This window comes from Erinaceus europaeus, chromosome 5 (assembly GCF_950295315.1).
Source record: "Erinaceus europaeus chromosome 5, mEriEur2.1, whole genome shotgun sequence".
Classification (NCBI taxonomy): domain Eukaryota; kingdom Metazoa; phylum Chordata; class Mammalia; order Eulipotyphla; family Erinaceidae; genus Erinaceus; species Erinaceus europaeus.
The window spans coordinates 9,438,333-9,458,165 of NC_080166.1; positions in this window are offsets into that span (position 1 = coordinate 9,438,333).

Genomic DNA, 19,833 nt, shown 5'->3' on the forward strand with positions numbered 1-19,833 from the left:
TTCATCAGAGATATTGGTCGGTAGTTTTCTTTTTTGGTTGTGTCCCTGTCTGCTTTTGGTATCAGGGTGATGTTGGCTTCATAGAAGCTGGCAGGGAGTATTCCAGTGTCTTCAATCTTCTGGAAGACTTTTAAAAGTATAGGTATTAGTTCTTCTTTGAAAGTTTTGTAGAATTCATTTGTAAAACCATCTGGTCCAGGACTTTTATTTTGGGGGAGATTTTTGATAACTGTTTCAATTTCATTAGCTGTGATGGGCCTGTTCATGTTCTCCACTTCCTCTTGACTTAGTTTTGGAAGTTGGTAGGTATCTAGGAAATCGTCCATTTCTTCCAGGTTCTCTAGCTTGGTGGCATATAGTTGTTCATAGAAGCCTCGCATGATATGTTGAATTTCTGCGGTGTCTGTTGTGATATCTCCTCTTTCATTTACTATCCGATTTATTTGGGTCTTCTCCCTTTTTTTGTTTTGTGAGTCTGGCTAAAGGTTTGTCGATTTTGTTTACTCTTTCGAAGAACCAACATTTACTTTCGTTCATCTTTTGTATGATTTTCCTATTCTCAATGTTATTTATTTCTGCCCTAACTTTAGTGATTTCTGTCCTTCTGGTTGCTTTAGGGTTCCTTTGTTGTTCTTCTTCTAGGTCTTTAAGGTGTGCAATCAGGCTGTTTATTTGTGCCTTTTCTTGTTTCCTAATGTGTGCTTGTATAGTGATGAACTTCCCTCTTAGGACTGCTTTAGCTGTGTCCCAAATATTTTGATAGCTTGTGTCTTCATTTTCATTGAAGTCTCGAAACATTTTGATTTCTTCCTTGATTTCCTCTTTGACCCAGAAGTTGTTAAGAAGTGTACTGTTGAGCTTCCACATTTTGGCACTGTTACTAATTTTTTGTTGACTGTTAAGTGTTAGTTTAATTCCACTGTGGTCTGAGAAGATGCTTGGGATGATTTCAATGCTCTTGAATTGGCTGATGCTGTCTTTGTGGCCTAATATATGGTCTGTCCTTGAGAATGACCCATGTGGATTTGAGTAAAATGTGTATTCCAGTTACTTGGGATGAATGACTCTGAAAATGTCCAGTAGTTCTAGTTTATCTATCTCTTCATTTAGCTCCCTTATGTCTTTATTGATTTTCTGCCTGGATGATCTGTCAAGTTGAGAGAGTGGGGTGTTGAAGTCCCCTACTATGATTGTGTTACTGTTAATATATTGCTGTAGCTCTTTCAGTAGAAGTGTGATGTATTTAGATGGCTTCTCATTGGGTGCATAGATGTTAATAATAGTTAAGTCCTCTTGATTGACTAATCCTCTGAGCATTAAGTAGTGTCCATTCCTATCTTTTTTAATCTTATCTATTTTAAAGTCTATCATGTCAGATATGAGAATAGCTGTTCCTGCCCTTTTTTGTGGGCCATTGGCTTGTATGATAGTTTTCCATCCTTTCACTTTAAGTCTGTTTGTCTTGTTGAATTAGGTGAGTTTCCTGTAGACAAAATACTGTTGGGTTGTATTTTCTGATCCATCTTCCTACTCTGTGTCTTTTAATAGGTGAATTCAGGCCATTGACATTTATTGATATCAAAGATTGAAGATATTTTAATGCCATTCTTGTAGAGTTTTAGAGTGTTTTGATATATGTCCTATTTGTGGTGGTCTGGTTGTTTATAGGAGACCTTTCAGAACTTCTTTCAGGGCAGGCTTGGTGATGGTTGATTCCTTCAACTGTTGCTTGTCTGAGAAGGTTTTGATGCCTCCATCTAGTCTGAATGACAGTCTAGCAGGATATAGTATTCTTGGCTGAAAGCCTTTCTCATTGAGCACTCGATAGATATCTTGCCATTCTCTTCTGGCCTGTAGTGTTTGTATGGAGAAGTCTGCTGCTAATCTTATGGGTTTTCCTTTGTAGGTGACTCTTTGTTTTTCTCTTGCAGCCTTGAGGATCCTTTCTTTATCTTTATTCCTTTCCATTCTAAGTATGACATGTCTTGGTGTCTTTAGGTCTGGGTTAATTCTGTTTGGGACCCTCTGGGCTTCTTGAATCTTTATGTCTTTGGTGTTGTCTAGACTAGAGAAATTTTCAGCTATTATGGCCTGGAGAATGCTTTCTTCCTCTCCTTCTCTTTCTTCCTCTGGTAAGCCAATAATGCGTATATTGTTTCTTTTGAAGTCATCCCATAGGACTCTGTTGTTGTTTTCAGCATCTCTTAATCTCTTTTTGAGATCTCTTCTTTTTTAGTTGTCTCTAATTCATCCTCAATCTTGCTAATTCTGTCTTCAGCCTCATAGATTCTATTCTCCCTGCCCTCTACTGTTTTCTGGAGTTCATCTATATTGTTGCCCTGCTCTGATACTATTTTAGCTTGTTCAGCTAGTTGCATTCTTAGCTCAGTGATTTCAGCTTTCAGCTCTCTAATAACCATGAGATAATTAGTATTTTCTTCCATATTCTCATTTGTTTTTCCTGCATTTCTGGTTACAATTTTTTTCAAATTCTTTACTCACTCCTGTTATTATTTCCTTAGCCAATGTTTGGATGTTGAACTCGTTATTTTGTGCTTCACCCTCTGGAGGACTTTTAGCTGGACTCTTGTCCTGGTTCGATTCTCCAATATTTTTTCTTGTTGTTTTAATCATTTTATTTATTATGTTATGAGTTCCCTTTATCAGTACTTTTCAAATTATTGATCACTATTGCCTGGATTGACTTGTGTCTAAGTAAGTTAATTAAAGGGTTCACAGTGGTGGAAGTTAACAGTTTTTTCAATAGTATTTAAATCTCTGAGTTGGAGCTCAATGGTTTAAAAGCCTCTTTTTTTTTCTTCCCTGTAGGCTATGGGAGCCTGAGGGCTTTTAAACTATCAATAGGCTTCTTAGCTTAATCACTGACTCCTGACCAAGAGATAAAGCATGGTGTGGCAGAGATAATTCAGCGGTTATGCAAAGAGACTTTCACAGCTCCTCAGCTATGCCACCGAGTTATAGGTCTTCTGAGTTTCCTGGTTAGATCTCTGTCCCCTGGTGTCCCTCCCTGTTGCTGCTCCAGATTCTGAGGGTAGTAGCAATGGAGACTCAGAGTTGCACTTGGTGAGTCTCTGGGGAGTCCTCTCCTTCCTTAAGCTGTCCCCTTGTTGGTGGAGCAGACTGGAGGTGGTGTCTCAACTGATAAACTGCTGAACTGTTAGCAGTCACTTAATCTCTCCTTAGGCCCCTCTCTCCTCTCTGTCACCAGCCACACGTGTTTGTACTCACGGGTGATTTACTGGGTTCCTGTGGTCATTCTAGTCCTGTCTTGTTTCGGTTCCAGGTGGTCTCCTTTGGTATTCCTAGTTGATCCGGGAGAGGAGAGGAGATAGTCTTACTATTTTTAAAAGACACAGGTCTGCCTGGCATTATAAAATCAGATTATGAAAGCACACTGTCCAGATAAGTCATGACTGGTTGATATAAAAGTTGAATTCCTTGATTAAGATGATAATCTCTAGAAGAAATGTATTAGAGTTTCCTCATAGAATGTTCTAGAATCAGGACTGATTCTGCAAAACAGGGTAGGGTGTGCAGGAACAATGTAGACACTAGCTTGGTTCAGAATCATTGGAGTCCATTTAAGAATGAATAAATGAGGTTCAGGACAAGGCTAGGAAGGATGAAAGAAGAGAAAGGCAACTGCTAAGAAAGAAAAAGAAATGTGTTGTATGGGGCCAGAGTGGTGGCATTGAGCACACATGTTACAGTGAGCAAGGACTGGGATTCAAGCTCCTGGTCTTCACCCTCAGGGGGACACTTTCACGAGGGTGGAGTAGGGCCGCAGGTGTCTCTCTGTCTCTCTCCCTCTCTATCTCTCTCCCTATCTCTCTAGTCAATAAATAAATAAAGATTTTAAAAAATGTTGGCTACCTCTAGAGAGAGGTAGCCAACATGTGATTAAATGTGGGGAACAAAGGAGGCAAAGACTAGTCAAAGTCTAGAGGCTGCTGCCACTGGCTAATATGAAATATAGATGAGAAAATAGTACATGGCACTTGGTAAGACATCTCTCTTCCCTGGGGTTTAGATTTTAGGACTCAGTTCTATTTTATTTTTATTGTGTTGTTGAACCTTAACTACCCTTCTGCTAGAACTCAAGTTATCCTTAACAAGCATTATAAATAAATAAATAAATAAAGGGCCAGGTGGTAGCGCACTGGGTTAACTGCACATATTATGAAGCGCAGGGACTGTGGATGCAGAAGGTGGAAGGTCTGGCTTCTGTAATTGCTTTCCTGCTGAACATGGGCATTGACAGGTTGATCCATACTCCCAGCCTGTCTCTCTCTTTCCCTAGTGTGGAAGGGCTCTGGGGGAATCGGGGCTCCAAGGCACATTAGTGGGGTTGTCTGTCCAGGGAAGTCTGGTGGCATCCTGCTAGCATCTGGAACCTGGTGACTGAAAAGAAAGTTAATATGCAAAGCCAAACAAATTGTTGAACAATCATGGACCTAAAGGCTGGGATAGTGCAGATGAAGTGTTGGAGGTAGGTCTTCCATTTCGTAGATAGCTAGTAGGCATATTTTAGTTACATTTCAAAGGGCCTATAGCTATACTAGTGTTTTTCAGTTGTTTTTTTGTTTTGTTTTGTTTTGTTTTGTTTTTTGCCTGACCCTGAAATCTGATATGCAGGTGAATCTTAATTATTGTCTGGGGAGATGATATCATAGCTGGGAAAAGGACCAGAAAGCTGGGTCAGGGAAGAGAGTAGCTCCCTAATATGGGAAAGGGGTATAAATGTTGTTGACTGTAAACCCCATCGATTTGATGTGATCTGGGGCCCATAATTAGCTTAGGAGTCTGTGTGACCTTTGCATCCCTGTAGATCTGAGCTCACATTCTGTGGTCATGAGTAGGAACATTCCAGGTGCCCCAATATCCGACCCATCTTCCTCAGGTGTAGCAGAGTATATTGTCCAGCCTCCCTTTGGAGAATGGAACATTCTCTACCATTGTTGATCCAGGTTGAGGGCAAGGTCCTATGGGGGCCCACAAAGGGATCTATTTTGTTGCTCCTGATAGAGATGACTGGTAATAATGGAGAGAGGGATTTATTTGAGGTCTAGGCCCATCAAGTCTGTTTGGGAGTCTCAGGACTTCCCGATTAGGGCCCCAGATGGTTGTCTTTCCCTTTCTATCTTAAAATAATTGGACTGGAGATTAGAAACTCCAGGAGTGAGACAGAGAGAGAGAGAGAGAGAGAGAAGAGACAGAATGGGTGGTGGCACTGTGTAAGGACCTGAGTTCAAGCCCCCCCCCCCCCCCCGCCTCCACTTTGGGGGTAAAGCTTTGTGAGTGGTGAACTAGTGCTGTAGGTGTCTCTCTGTTTCTCTCCCTTTCTATCTGCCCCTCCTTCCCTCTTGATTGTCGTTAAAGTTTGGGGCTCCAGCAGGCCGGGCTAGCTTCGCGGCAATAGACAGAGACGACCAGAGACACACGGCTGGGCAGAGAGAGAGGGCAAACATGTGCTCTCCTGTCTTTCTGCTCTGGCGGCAGAGAGAGACCCTTAAACTAATCACCACACAGATCTGTCCTCCATCTCCTCATGCCGCCGCGCCCTCCGGAACTCTGTAGGGGTCCCGGGGCAGGGAGAAGGACTCCCGCAAAACTAGCAAGGGGCAAACCAATTTCTCCCAGAGGTGGGGGGAAGGAGACCAAACCAATATGAAACATGCAATACTTGCTTTCTGGCTGTCTCTGTCCAATAAATAAATAAAGATTAAAAAAACAATTAAAAAAGAAAGAGAGAAAGGAAGACGGAGGGAGGGAGGGGGAAAATTATTTTGAATGCTTACTGTGTACAAGATACTATTCCAAGAGCTTAGAGTTCTACATGCATTAACTGATCTAATTTGATCTTTTTTTCTGTTTTTCCTAATTTGATCTTTATCTCAACTGCAGAGCACAGGATTCAGACACTTGTCTTAGTTCTTCATGCTTGAAAGTTTCTAAGTCATCTATGAAGCCAGGAATAAGGAAAAAGGAGACTGAGACCTTCTGAACTTCTGTAAGGGCACTGGAATGAATGCTGCTCAGAACAGCCGATGTAACTAGAACCACCTGAACAGACTAGCAGCTCACGAGGGCAAATACAAAGCAAGAAAAACAAGAGAGCTGTGAATCAGCCTTGGGTAGCCAGATAAAGAGCTTGGGAACCCTTTTCAGTGTGAACGTTGCTGCCGATTTTACCTAAATGATCAGCCTGAGTATCGTGTTATGTTATAATGTTTCACAAGCATTCACCCTCTTCACATTTGTTGAGATGTAATTGACAAACAACATTGTGCCAGCTTAAGAAGCACAACGTGATAAGTTATCCAGCTAAATATTGCAAAATGCTTCCCACAACAACACTAGTTAGCACAACATTCGCCTCACATATTTGCCACTGCTTTGTGGTGGTGGTGAGATCTACATTTCAGTTTTGCTCTCAAAGCATCTTTCAAGGAAACAACTTGTTAGCTATGTCAGATCTCTGGAAGTTACTTTATAGCTGAACGTTTGTCCTCTTTGTCTAATGTGTCCCCACTTATCCCACTACTATGCCTTTCACAACTATCATTGTACTCTAGATGTATGTGAGTTTGGAGTGATTGGATTCCACAAATAAGTTATAGCATGTGGTATTTGTCTTTCTGTGTCATTTCACTTAGCAGAATGCTCTCAAGTAGCATTCATGCTATCACAAATGGCAAGATTTCCTTTGTTTTTATGCTGAGAGGGGGGAAAGAGAGAGAGAGAGAACAGCTACAATATGCTAGCTATTGAGAGTAACAAGAAATATGGAAATGCAAACTTCTCTTGGAGATAGAGATTTCCTCTCCTTTAGAAGAAAGATTTCAGGATCACATGGTAGTTCTGGACTTAATACTTTTTACTTTTTACTTAGTAGTTTTCATAGTAGCAACACTAGTTTATATTCCTGTCCCCAGTTTGCCAGAATTCCCATCTTTCCACATCCTTCCTAGCATTTAACATAATCCCTTTTTGGATGAGGGAAGATTAGTAAAAATAAGACTTTGTGTGTGTGCAATTATCACTGCTCTTGGGCTCATTCAGATAGACAAATAGTCCAAGAAAGCAAAAGACAGAAAGGTCAAGGCAAGTCTCTCACCCTACATAGTGAGTTATCACTGTGATTTTTTTAAAATTTAATAATGATTGACAAGACCACAGGATAAGAAGAGTACAATTCCACACAGTTCCTACAGAGTTCCATGTTCCACCTCCTCCACTGGAAGTTTTACCTATTCTTTACCTCTCTGGGATTATGGACTCAGGGTCATTATGGGGCACAGAATGTAGAAAGTCTGGCTCTGTTGGACATGGGTGTTAGCAGATGGATCCATATCCTCAATCTGTTTCTATCTTTCCCTAGTGGGGAAGGGCTCTGGAGAGGTGAGGATCCAGGACACACTGGTGAGGTTGTCTGCTCAGGGAGGTCAGTTTGGCATCATAGTAGCATCTGCAACTTGGCGGCTGAAAAACATTAAGATATAAAGCAGGACAAATTGTTTAATAATCAGGAACCTAAAGGTAAGAATATAGCAGATGAGATTTGTGGCTTCCATTATGGAAAAAGCTAGTAGATCTATTTCAGGTATATTCCAAGGGGCCCATGACTTTACTAATTTTTTCCTGAGCCCAACAGCTGGCTTATTATTATTATTATTAACAGTTATTCTAACACACCTAACGTTACCTTGTGGTTTTGATTTACATTTCCCTGGTGATTAGTAATATTGAGCACCTTTGCATGAACTTGCTTTCCACCTGCAGTTTTTGGGGAAAATGCCTATTCCAGTTCTCTGACCAGTTTTCAATGACTATGTGTTTCTTTGCTACTGAGTTATATAAGTCCCCATATACTTACTCTAGATCTTGACTGCTTAGCACACGTGTGTTGTGACAGACGTTTTTCTATCTCATAGACAGATCTTTTGTTTCTGTGTTTGCTTGCCATGGCCTGCAGAAGTGCCTTAGTTTGATGTAGTTCCAGTTACTTATTTTTACTTTTGTCAGTTTTCCTTTTGGAGATAGTTCTCAAAAAAATCATTGCCAAGATTGATATCAGGAGCTCCGCCTCACCCCTTGTTTTCTTCTAGGAGTTCTATGATTTCAGGTTTTAATTTATTTTTTAATCATTTCAAGTGAGACAGTGTTTCACGAAAGCGAGACAGTCAAGTCAGATCACCACCACCAGGTACATAGATTCCAGGAATTGAACCAGGAGCCTCAGGCACCCAAATTCTATTCTCTACCCACTGACCTATTTCCCTGACCACATAGTTGCAGGCTTTATGAGTTAATTCAATTTATTTATTTTATTTTAAAAAATATTTTATTTATTTATTAATGAGAAAGATAGGAGAGAAAGATCCGGACATTACTCTGGTACATGTGTTGCCGGGGACTGAACTCTGGACCTCATGCTTGAGAGTCTAGTGCCTTAGCCACTTCGCCACCTCCCGGACCACAGAGTTAATTCAATTTATAAGGGCTTAAACAACTTTTAAAAATATTGATATTCCTGGGAGTCCTGAGATTCCCAAACAGAAAAGATGGACCTAGACCCTCTCTCCATTGTTACTCGTCCTCTCTATCAGGAACAACACAATAGATCCCTCTGTGGGCCCCCATAGGACCTTGCCCTCAATGTGGATCAACAACAGTAGAGAATGTTCCATCCTCTGAAGGGAGGCTGGACAACATACTCTATGCTACACCTGAGGAAGATGGCTTCTAAAATTGTGGCAGCTTGGAATATTCCTACTCATGACCACAGAATGTGAGCTCAGATCTACAGGGATGCAGAGGTCACATAGGCTCCTAAGCTGAATATGGACCCCTGATCAGATTAAATCAACAGGGTTTACAGTCAACAATATTTATACATCTTTCTCATATTTGGGAGCTACTCTCTTCCCTGATCCAGCTTTCTGGTCCTTTTTCCAGTCACGACATCATCTCCCCAGACAATAACTTAGATCCACCTGCATATCAGTTGTCAGGCTCAGGAAAAAAAAAAAAAAAGACAAAAAACTAGTGTAGTCCTGGGCCCTTTGGAATATAACTAAAATAGGCCTACTAACTATCTACAAAATGGAGACCCCCAACTCTTCATCTGAACTACTCCAGCCTTTAGGTTCATGATTAGCCAACAATTTGTTTGGTTTTATGTTAAATTTTCTCTTTTTTTAATTTCTTTGTTGGGGAATTGTTGGATAGTATGCCAGCTCCCCCTGGCTTCTGCTTAACCAAGCACCGGTATGCCTGTATAGGGATTGGTTTGATCCCACTCAAAGCTGTGGTCTATTTACATAAATCACTTTTACACTTACATAAAGCACCACACTCCCTCCAGGGCATTAGTGGTTCAGTGGTACAATTCTCACCTGCTCTGCCCCCTTTCCTTGTCACACCCTGATTTTCACCAGTCACTTTTCTCTCTACCCTCTCTGTGTCGCATCCTGTTCCCACCCTACTGGGCTAGTATATTTATAAGGACAAGATTGTTTGTAGTTTTTTAGTTTAGCTTAGCTTGGTATAGATTGCGCTGCGTCCTGCATGAATAAAGAGATACTGCGTACAACCCAGCCATGAGTCCCGGGTCGTCTGTTACCCGCCCGTGAAGCCAGTCCGGTGAAAACAACAGGGAATTAATGTTTTACATTCACAGTAAATACAGTAGTTTGTACATGTATAACATTTCCCAGTTTTCCATATAATAATACAACTCCTATATGTTAAATTTTCTTTCAGCCACCAGATTCCAGATGCTACCGTGATGCCAACTGGATTTCCCTGGGCAGACGACCCCACCAATGTGTCCTGGAGTCCCACTAACCCCAGAGCCTTGCCTCACCAGGGAAAGAGAGAGGCAGACTGGGAGTATGGATCGACCTGTCAACACCCATGTTCAGCGAGGAAGCAGTTACAGAGGCCAGACCTTCCACCTTCTGCACCCCATAATGTCCCTGCGTTCATGCTCCCACAGGGATAAAGAATAAAAAGCTATCAGGGGAGGGGATGGTATATGGCATTCTGAGTGGTGGGAATTGTGTAGAGTTGTACCCCTCTTATCCTATGGTTTTTGTCAGTGTTTCCTTTTTTATAAATAAAAATTATTTTAAAAAATAGTGATATTCTCCTTATATCATGATAGAGTAGAAAGACACTGGACTAATCAACCTAAATGTTCTTCCCACTAAGCAGTGTAACTACTCTAGGTTTTAGTACCCTTAAAGAAGTAATATTTGAGGGGGCTGGGTGGTGGCGCATCTGGCTGAGCACACATGTTACAATGTACAAGGATCCGAGTTCAAGCCCCTGGTCCTTACCTGCAGGGGGAAAACAGGTATCTCTCTCTCTGTCTCCCCTTTCCTCTCAACTTCTTGCTATCTCTATGATACAAATAAAGATAAAATTGCTACAGATCATATGTCTATCATGAGGCCTAAATATCTTGCTTCTTGAATGTGGCTGTAATTTTCAGCTAGCTCAATCTCTTACCCCTCTGTTCTCTTCCCTGGGATATACTAACTTCTAAATGCATCAACCAGATTCCCTTGCCAATAGGAAATTTCAACTGAAGACAAGAGATGGGAGTTGAATAAAGGTTGGAATATTTTCTCCTACTACATTTTTTTCCCTACAGTGACAACAGTGTGGACAAGACCGAACTTCTCCACAATCACAACTTTGTGGTGACTCCTCCTGGGATTTGAACTCTCACAGGACTATCGTGACAATAGTTGCTGCCTTCTGTCTCTTTGTACATGGAGGTGTAATAATTGTTCTTACTCGTCCTTAGTGCGTCCTCATCACCTGTTGATTTTCTCCCTTACTCATACCTTTTGTCAAATTCTCTTCCAAATACTGGGTTTGGAGTCCATATTTGTTTCTTCCCCGTCTCCAACTCAGATGCTATAGGTAACATCCTGGTACTTTTAACCATGAAATTCCACATGATTTTGACCTGAGATTTGAAGGCAGACAAGGCAATTCCTATCCAGGCTGGTGGTCTATCTCACTGAATAAAGTACTCTTACTTCTATGATGGAAGTGGCCCAAGGTGAGCAGCATGCCACCAGGTAATGGCTGATTCCAACCTTACCCGTGAATCCATGGAATGGGACCACATCAGAAGCTCCATGCCGGGGTTTGGGCAGTAGCTCAGTGGGTAAGCAAAATGCAAGGACTGGCATAAGAATCCTGGTTCGAGCCCCCGGCTCCCCACCTGCGGGGGGGGGGGGTCACTTCACAAGCGGTGAAGCAGGTCTGCAGGTGTCTATCTTTCTCTCCCCCTTTCTGTCTCCCCTCCTCTCTCGATTTCTCTCTGTCCTATCCAACAACAACGACAGCAACAACAATAATAAACAGGGGCAACAAAAGGGAAAAAATAGCCTTTAGGACCATTGGATTCGTAGTACAGACACTGAGCCCCAGTAATAACACTGGAGGCAAAAAGAAGAAGAAGGAGAAGGAGGAGGAGGAGGAGGAGGAGGAGGAGGAGGAGGAAGGAAGTCAGTGTTAGTTACTGTTGTTAGGATGTGATGCACAGTGGTGGCTGTAGCCAGATTAACCTTCATGGGAGAAAATCCATCTGGAGCGCCCAGAGACACACTTCACTGCTTTATGACTCAGAATAGATGCATGGGGGAAGAGGTGGCTCACATCCACAGGACAAGCCAACTTACCTACCTGATTACCTGATTGTTAAAAATCTTAGATGTCTGAACTTGCTCTCCTGGAAACTTGACATAGAAGATTCTTTGTATTTAATGTGACTTCTTTCTAGTTACATATCTATGTCCAAAAGCTGTCAGCAATTTCCTGCCATATCACTTCTCTGCCTCTGATTGAACTAGCTAAACTATCTGACTATCTACCTAAACTGCTAGATAATAATGCCCTTAATCTGTGTCGATTCATCCCTCCAGCCATTTCTCCTTCTGGACAATGAACTATTCTATGCAATGCTCAAAGTCCTGCATGAAGACAGTTGAATTTTCTTTGGGTACTACCCTATAGAGATCATTTGGGTAGGGTTGCAGTCACCCACTTTGGGCTGGTGTTGGGAGACCACATAGCATCACCCAGTGTTTTCTTCTCGGTCAGTTAGCCATAGAGGCCTCCCTAGGAGGTTTAGGTAGACATCGTGCTGGAGAAGGTGCGTAGCAGCTACTCACTCATGCAGATTGCTTGGTCCCTTAGGGAGCACTGATGACTGCGAAGTTGTATCTTGAGCTAGAGAAGGAAGGACATCTGGGCAATGTCAAACGTCTCCATGCTGAGTCTGGAAGATTCCAATTTCTCAGCGCTTAACTCCAGGCTCCCTGGCGGGATGAGGATGTAGTCAACACTGCTCTCTCTTCAATCTTCCTTCTCTGCAGCCCCTCTTCTTTTTCACACTGAGAGTAAAAGTTCGATGTCTCCCACAGTTATTAACAGAAGAACTTCCATACTGCCCTTTGACCGAGTACAGACCCAGTTCTCAATATGCAGCATCTCCGTTCCTTCTCTTAGTCCCGAGGAAACTGGGAATTCCGTCATAATGAAATCTGCCTGCCTCACTTAATTTGTCCTTTCAGACACACTGATGCTGCCAATCTGTTCTCCCACCTCCAGCATAATTTATGTTGAACCACTTTCTCTTTCTTCTTTTGGCTGCTGCAGATCACGTCTCATTTTATATGAGATTGACCTGCATAGGTAGGTGTTGGGTCCGACCACTGGCCTGAATGGGCAGGGATATGCCTGGAGTAGAGTGAAGGTAGAGCATCTCAGAGGGCTGTACTGAGTCTATAAGACCCACTGCTGAAATACTGTCAGAACCAGAGGACAGTCCACTTCCAGGACCCTGAAGTCTTCCTATTCTATCTCCATTCTCCTGAGTCCTACTAACTTAACCCGTATCTTCATTGCACAATTTTCTGTGAAGATTTTTCCAGGGCACTAGTAATTTGAACAGAGGGCCAGCTATGGCTCTATGAGTGTGATTTTAATGAAGAAAAAAAAATTTTTTTTTTTTAGCTTTTTGGCATCCTCCAAATTGTCTGCAACAAACACATAAGACTTTGTTAATTTTCCAGTAAGATCTAATTTCACTCAGGGCTAGATTTCAGGTCACAATCAACTTGTTGGCATCAAGCACTGATGGTTCTATTTGTCTTAAAGAAAAGTGGGAGTAGGAGTTCAAATTCACTGCTTCTAAGTTTTGATCTCTCCCCAGGATCCTTGGTTGATGTATTAACTTTAGTATTTTCTGCCACAGAATAGATGCTTCCATTTTAAGTCCCTTTCTTGTCATCCTTTATGTCTTAGCACAAAAAATCTCTAAGAGACTGGAATGACTTATTTGTATCATTCCACTCCCCTTACTCCATTCTATTTTTTGATCAAATATCATGACAACAATCCCTCTCCTACCGCAGCATTTTTAGCACAAAGAATAAAAATGTTTGAGTCATAATGAGAGGGATTTGGGAGGTGTTTTTTTTTTTTTTCTAGAAAGAGAGCACAGTTACTCATAAACCTTCCATCAAAGACTTTCCATCTTTATTGGGGAAAGGTCTTCTTTTTCCACTGAGTGTGCAGTGGCGGGGGGGGGGGGGTGGAGGGGGTTTGCAACTGGGATGATGAAGGAGGAAATACATACCCACTTGATCAGCACGATCAGCCAAATCAACCCTGGTGATCCATGGGGTGAAAGATGTCAACAGCCAGATTCCCCTCATATTCAATAATGAGAGGGGATGGGAAAAGTCCTGTAGCCTGAATCTATGACAATAATTAATTTTAAAGGAAAGAACTAGCCTTAGGGTATATTGTGTCTATTTTTAATGCTTATGGAAAAATTCTTGCTGTATATGTGTTATGGTAAAACAAATTGCAGGCATGGAAAAATGACTAGCTTTAAAAATAGCCAAATACGTGAGAGCCCAACTTGGAGTCACTAGAGGTACCCCAGCTGAGCTCAGTTCATAGACTTCCATTTTTAATTTGCATAAATAGTCTAATGTGGGACTGAAGCAGGCATCCAGCTGTCTCCTCAGTCTAACTGAGTTTTTCAGTAACCCCACAGACATCCAGAAAGTGTTGGAATGTTGAGATTCAGCACTTCTAAGAGGTAGAAAATTGAAGAGGAAGAGACATTCTCTACTACACAGCATGAAAAACATAGAAGTTCTGACTCTCTATCTCTATGTGGGACTAAGATTCTTTGAGTGTTGCCAATAAAGAAGAAACACTCCCCACCTCATCTTAAGAACACCCACACAGTAACGATAAACTCAGACTGTTGAGCTGAAGGCTCCCACTGCTAAGCCTTGAAATGCAAAGAAAACAAAGTGGGAATCTACCTTAACTCAATAGGATGGAACAATATTTCTGTTCTTCCCAAATCCTACGTGGGATCTGACCCCCAGTGTGATGGTACTAGAAGGTAAAGACCATGGAAACTGATTAGGCAGGTCCTGGGGGTGGGGTCCTCTGGAATGGGATTAGTGCTTTTATGAAAGAGACCTGGGAGTGCCCCTTCCATGATGGAAAAACACAGTGAAAAGAAAGCTTTCTGTGAACCAGGAAATGAACACTCACCAGACACTGATCTTGGACTTCTCAGCCTCCAGGATTGTGGGAAATAAATGTTTGTTGATTAAACTACCCATAGTATGATACTTTGTAACAGGATTGACTGGCAGGGCTCCATGTCCTTCTAGGCTGCAGAGGGCTTGTGGAGAGCACCAGCCATTTGCTCAGTCTACGTTCTGATACTGTTGTGCACATGGTGAAGGATTCCTGAGTCTATTGTCTTTATTAGAGAAATAATTTCCTTTTCATTTAGAAATTTAACCTTACAGAATGAAAAATTAAGCGAATATCAAAGACTGAGAGTAAAGTGAAAGAATTTCAAAACAAACAAACAAACAAACAGACCAGAGTAGTCAGGTAGAATATCAATGAACTGGGAATAAACCACTCATTTAATATTTTCTATAAGTCACACATTCTGAAGACTCAAAGGTGAATCAAGGTAGGGTCGTGGTCTCTTTTTTTTTTTTTTATAAGATAACAGGGGTATAATTCCACACCTTTCCCACCACCAGAGTTCTGTATTCCCATTCCCTCCATTGGAAACTGCAGTAGTTCTTCCAAGATCACAGATATGGACTTACTATTATTTTTATAATTGTCTATCTAAATATATATAATTTACCCTTTTTATTTTTTAAATTTATTTTTGTGTTATCTTTTTTTATTTATCAGATAGAAACAGCCAGAAATTGAGAGGAAGTGGGAGAGAGACAGAGAGACACCTGCAACCCTACTTTACCACTCGTGAAGCTTTCCTCCTGCAGGTAGGGACCAAGGACTTGAACCCTGGTCCTTGTACATTTTTTTTTTTTCATATCCCACCCCCTCCCCCGATAGCTTTCCCATTCTCTATCCCTCTGGGAGCATGGACCCAGGGTCATTGAGGGTTGCAGAAGGTAGAAGGTCTGGCTTCTGTAATTGCTTCCTTGCTGAACATGGGCGTTGACTGGTCGGTCCATACTCCCAGTCTGCCTCTCTCTTTCCCTAGTAGGATGGGTCTCTGGGGAAGCTGAGCTCCAGGACACATTGGTGGTGTCTTCAACCCAGGGAAGTCTGGCCGGCATCCTGATGACACCTGGAACCTGGTGACTGAAAAGAGAGTTAACATACAAAGCCAAACAAATTGTTGAGCAATCATGGACCCAAAGCTTGGAAAAGTGGAGAGGAAGTATTAGGGAGGTACTCACTGCTAACTCTAGTATACTTCTGCTTTCTTACTTTGGTGCCATACTCCAAACTCAGTCAATTTCTGCTTTACGTTTCTACTTCTTTTTTTTTTTTTTTTTTACATGCATAACATTCCCCAGATTCCCATTTAGCAATACAACCCCCACTATTTCATTCATCATTTTTCATGGACCTGTATTCTCCCCACCCACCCACCCACCCCAGAGTCTTTTACTTTGGTGTAATACTCCAATTCCATTTCAGGTTCGACTTGTGTTTTCTTTTCTAATCCTGTTTTTCAACTTCGGCCTGAGAGTGAGATCATCCCATATTCATACTTCTGTTTCTGACTTATTTCACTCAACATGATTTTTTCAAGGTCCATCCAAGATCGGCTGAAAACGGTGAAGTCACCATTTTTTACAGCTGAGTAGTATTCCATTGTGTATATATACCACAACTTGCTCAGCCACTCATCTGCTGTTGGACACCTGGGTTGCTTCCAGGTTTTGGCTATTACAAATTGTGCTGCCAAGAACATATGTGTACACAGATCTTTTTGGATGGATGTGTTGGGTTCCTTAGGATATATCCCCAGGAGGGGAATGGCAGGGTCATAGGGTAGGTCCATTTCTAGCCTTCTGAGAGTTCTCCAGACTGTTCTCCACAGAGGTTGGACCCATTGACATTCCCACCAGCAGTGCAGGAGGGTTCCTTTGACCCCACACCCTCTCCAGCATTTGCTGCTGTTCCCTTTTCTGATGTATGACATTCTCACAGGAGTGAAGTGATATCTCATTGTTGTCTTGATTTGCATTTCTCTGACAATCAGAGACTTGGAGCATTTTTTCATGTGTTTCTCGGCCTTTTGGATCTCTTCTGTGGTGAATATTCTGTCCAATTCCTCCCCCCATTTTTGGATGGGGTTATTTGTTGTCTTGTTGTTGAGTCTGGTAAGCTCTTTATATATGTTGGTTATTAAACTCTTATCTGATGTATGGGTCGTGGTCTCTTGATGTTGGTTACACTGGGTGTCTAGTGAACTGTAGAGTGAGTTGGTATGTGAGTGAGGCTCTTCCAGTTTTAGGACTGTGGAAAACTCCTCAGAGACATCCTAATCTCATCTACTCCTTTATAGAGGATAAGAAAACTAAGAGTTTGTCACCTGTCCTATTTATGTTGTTAGGTTTATTTATCTATCTATTTATTTTTTTTTTTCCCTCCAGGGTTATCAATGGGGCTTGGTGCCTGTGCTATAAATCCACTGCTCCTGGAGGCCATTTTCTCCACTTCGTTTCTCTTGTTGTTCCCTTTGTTGTTGTTATTGTTGCCCTTGCTGGTGTTGGGTAGGACAGAGAAAATTTGAGAGAGGAGGGGAAGACAGAGAGGGGGAAAGAAAGACAGATACCGGCAGACCTGCTTCACCACCAGTGAAGCGACCCCTTTGCAGGTGAGGAGCTGAGGGCTTGAACTGGGATCCATATGATGGTCCTTACACTTCATGCCACGTGCACTTAATCTGCTGTGCTACCGTCTGAACCCCCTATTTTAATTTCTTTACTGGGGGATTAATGGTTTTCAGTTGATAGCAAAACACAATAGTTTGTACATGCACAACATTTCCCAGTTTTCCACATACCAGTTCAACCCCCACTAAGGCCTCCTCTGCCATCATGTTCCAGGACCTGACCCCTCCCCGCCGCCCCAGTGTCTTTTCCTTTGGTGCAATACACCAGCATGTTGCTCAGTTTAGTACTGAGCTGAGATTTGGGCCCTGGGTAGGAACTTCGAAGGACAAGTGAATCCAAGCAGAGAGAACAGTGAGCACCGGACAGAGCAGATCATTAGGCACCAGTCAGGATGCCAGCGCTTGCTGCAGTGCAACAGTCTATTTGGATTGATGGGTGCCCTTGGGACGCATGTCTGTTTTGCATAGGACCCCTAGACAAAGACACATCTCATTCCCTGCTCAGCTAAATCAGTGTAACAGAAGAAAGAGCGATAAGTATGAAGTGCCTGGAGGCCATTAATCTCTTACTCTACAACAATACTTGAGATAGCAAAGCTCTTTCTAAATATAACACATGTGGACTGAACATACAGTAAAGTACTATATGATACAAGCAGCATACAAGAGACGAACGGCTGAAGAATCAGCTGCCTACAGCATTATGATGACTTTCAGATTGTGTTTGGTGAAGTATTCATAGGTGATAAAACTGAATAGGAGGACAAAGAAAATGTTTCCCTTTGAGAGTAATTGAGTCTTTCCTCCTGGGGGAGAAGGAAGTTGGGAAGGGAAGGGGACATACACAAGGGTTACTTCAACAGTGATAGCTTCTACTGGTGCTCATTTTAGGATTATTCATTAAACTATAGATCTGTTCTGTGCACTCTTACATGTTATTTCAACAATGAAAGTTAATACTAAAGCATTCTGAGGTTAGGCTAGGCAAATAATATGGACACACGATCAGGTTCAATGAGCAGTTGTTTGTATACAGAATAAAAACACCTGGGGACAAAGATACAAAGTGGGGTCCCAATTAGAGCAAGAAAACTGGCCATAATAGAAACTGCATGGAGAGCAATCTTTGCCAGCCTCTGTTTGTTGTCAAGAGCAGCATCACTTACTATGAAGGCAAAGGAGACATTCAACATAGCCTTTCCAGCACTCCTGGGAGAGCTGGCCAACCAGATGTCTAAGGAAAAAACACAATGAGGATTTTAATAAAATGTGGACTGCGACAGTTAAGAAAATGTGAAACACTGATTTTTGCATCAAGCTTTTTTTTTTTTTTTTTTTGCTATTGTATTATTTTGAAATCTACCAGTATGCTTACACTGTCATGCAATCATCAGCACTATCAGCAGAAGAATCATCAAACAGTTAAATTATGGACACATGATCTCAAATCTGATAGCCTTTTTCAGGCATGTCCAGGCAGCAGGGACATTTGGGGAGGGAGATTTGGGGAGGACATTTGGGGAGGGAGAGTGAGTTGATGCTACACTCTCCAGCCCTGATTGCTCCAGCTGGTGTCCTGCAGTTGCTTGTCTGCTGGTTTCATGCTGGATGTCCAGGAAAAGATGGCAGGTGATCAATGTGGGTATATTGTCCCCAGCGCTGCAGGTGGCTGTGGTGTGACTGGACAGCACAGGCTGGTCCCAAAGGAGAGATATGCACAGGAAGACAGTAGGCTTTTTTTTTTTTTTTTTTTTTTGCTATGGCATGGAGTTTACAAAATGACTCTTTTTCTGAATGATCTTCCAAGTTCATCTGATTAGCTCTAAAAGTCCATCCCAGTCCTCTCACTACCTGGCTGTGGAATTACGACTGACCCAGAAGCTTATGATACAGCAGGTGAAACTGATTCCAGTTCTCCGGCGACACTCTGGACTTGCAGGGCACCCACTGCTGCATATGCTTTAAAATTAAAGTGACTAAATTCCTAACATGAGTGCCTTATGTTTTATTAATGAATAACCAGATACTCCAGGGAGTAACAAAAGCAGAACTAACCATCTTTAATCTTTTCTCTTTCTTTCTTTCTTTCTTTTTTTTTTTTTGCTTTAACTTTTACCACATGTGAGTCCTAAAATTATTGTAAGGAAAAGGATAGGAAACAGAACTCATACCAGAAGACAACCTAATCTATCTCTTTCAAAAATTTTTTTCTTATTTACTTTTTACTGGATAGAGACAGAGAAACTGAGGGGGGGGGAGACGGGAAGGATAAGAGACAGAGACACTGAGACGTCTGTAGTCCTGCATCATCACTTGTGTACATTTACCCCTGCAGGTAGTGTCAGGGGCTTGAACCTGGGTCCTTTAGCAGTGTACCACCATCTGGCCTAGTCTAATTTCCATGTTGATGGCAGACTGGTGTGTGTGTGTGTGTGTGTGTGTGTGTGTGTGTGATTGTAATGGGGATATGATTATTGGGTGACTTTTTTTTTAACCTCCGGGGTTATTGCTGGGACTCAGTGCCTGCACTACTCCTGGAGGCCATTTTTCCCATTTTTATTTTTTTGCCCTTGTTA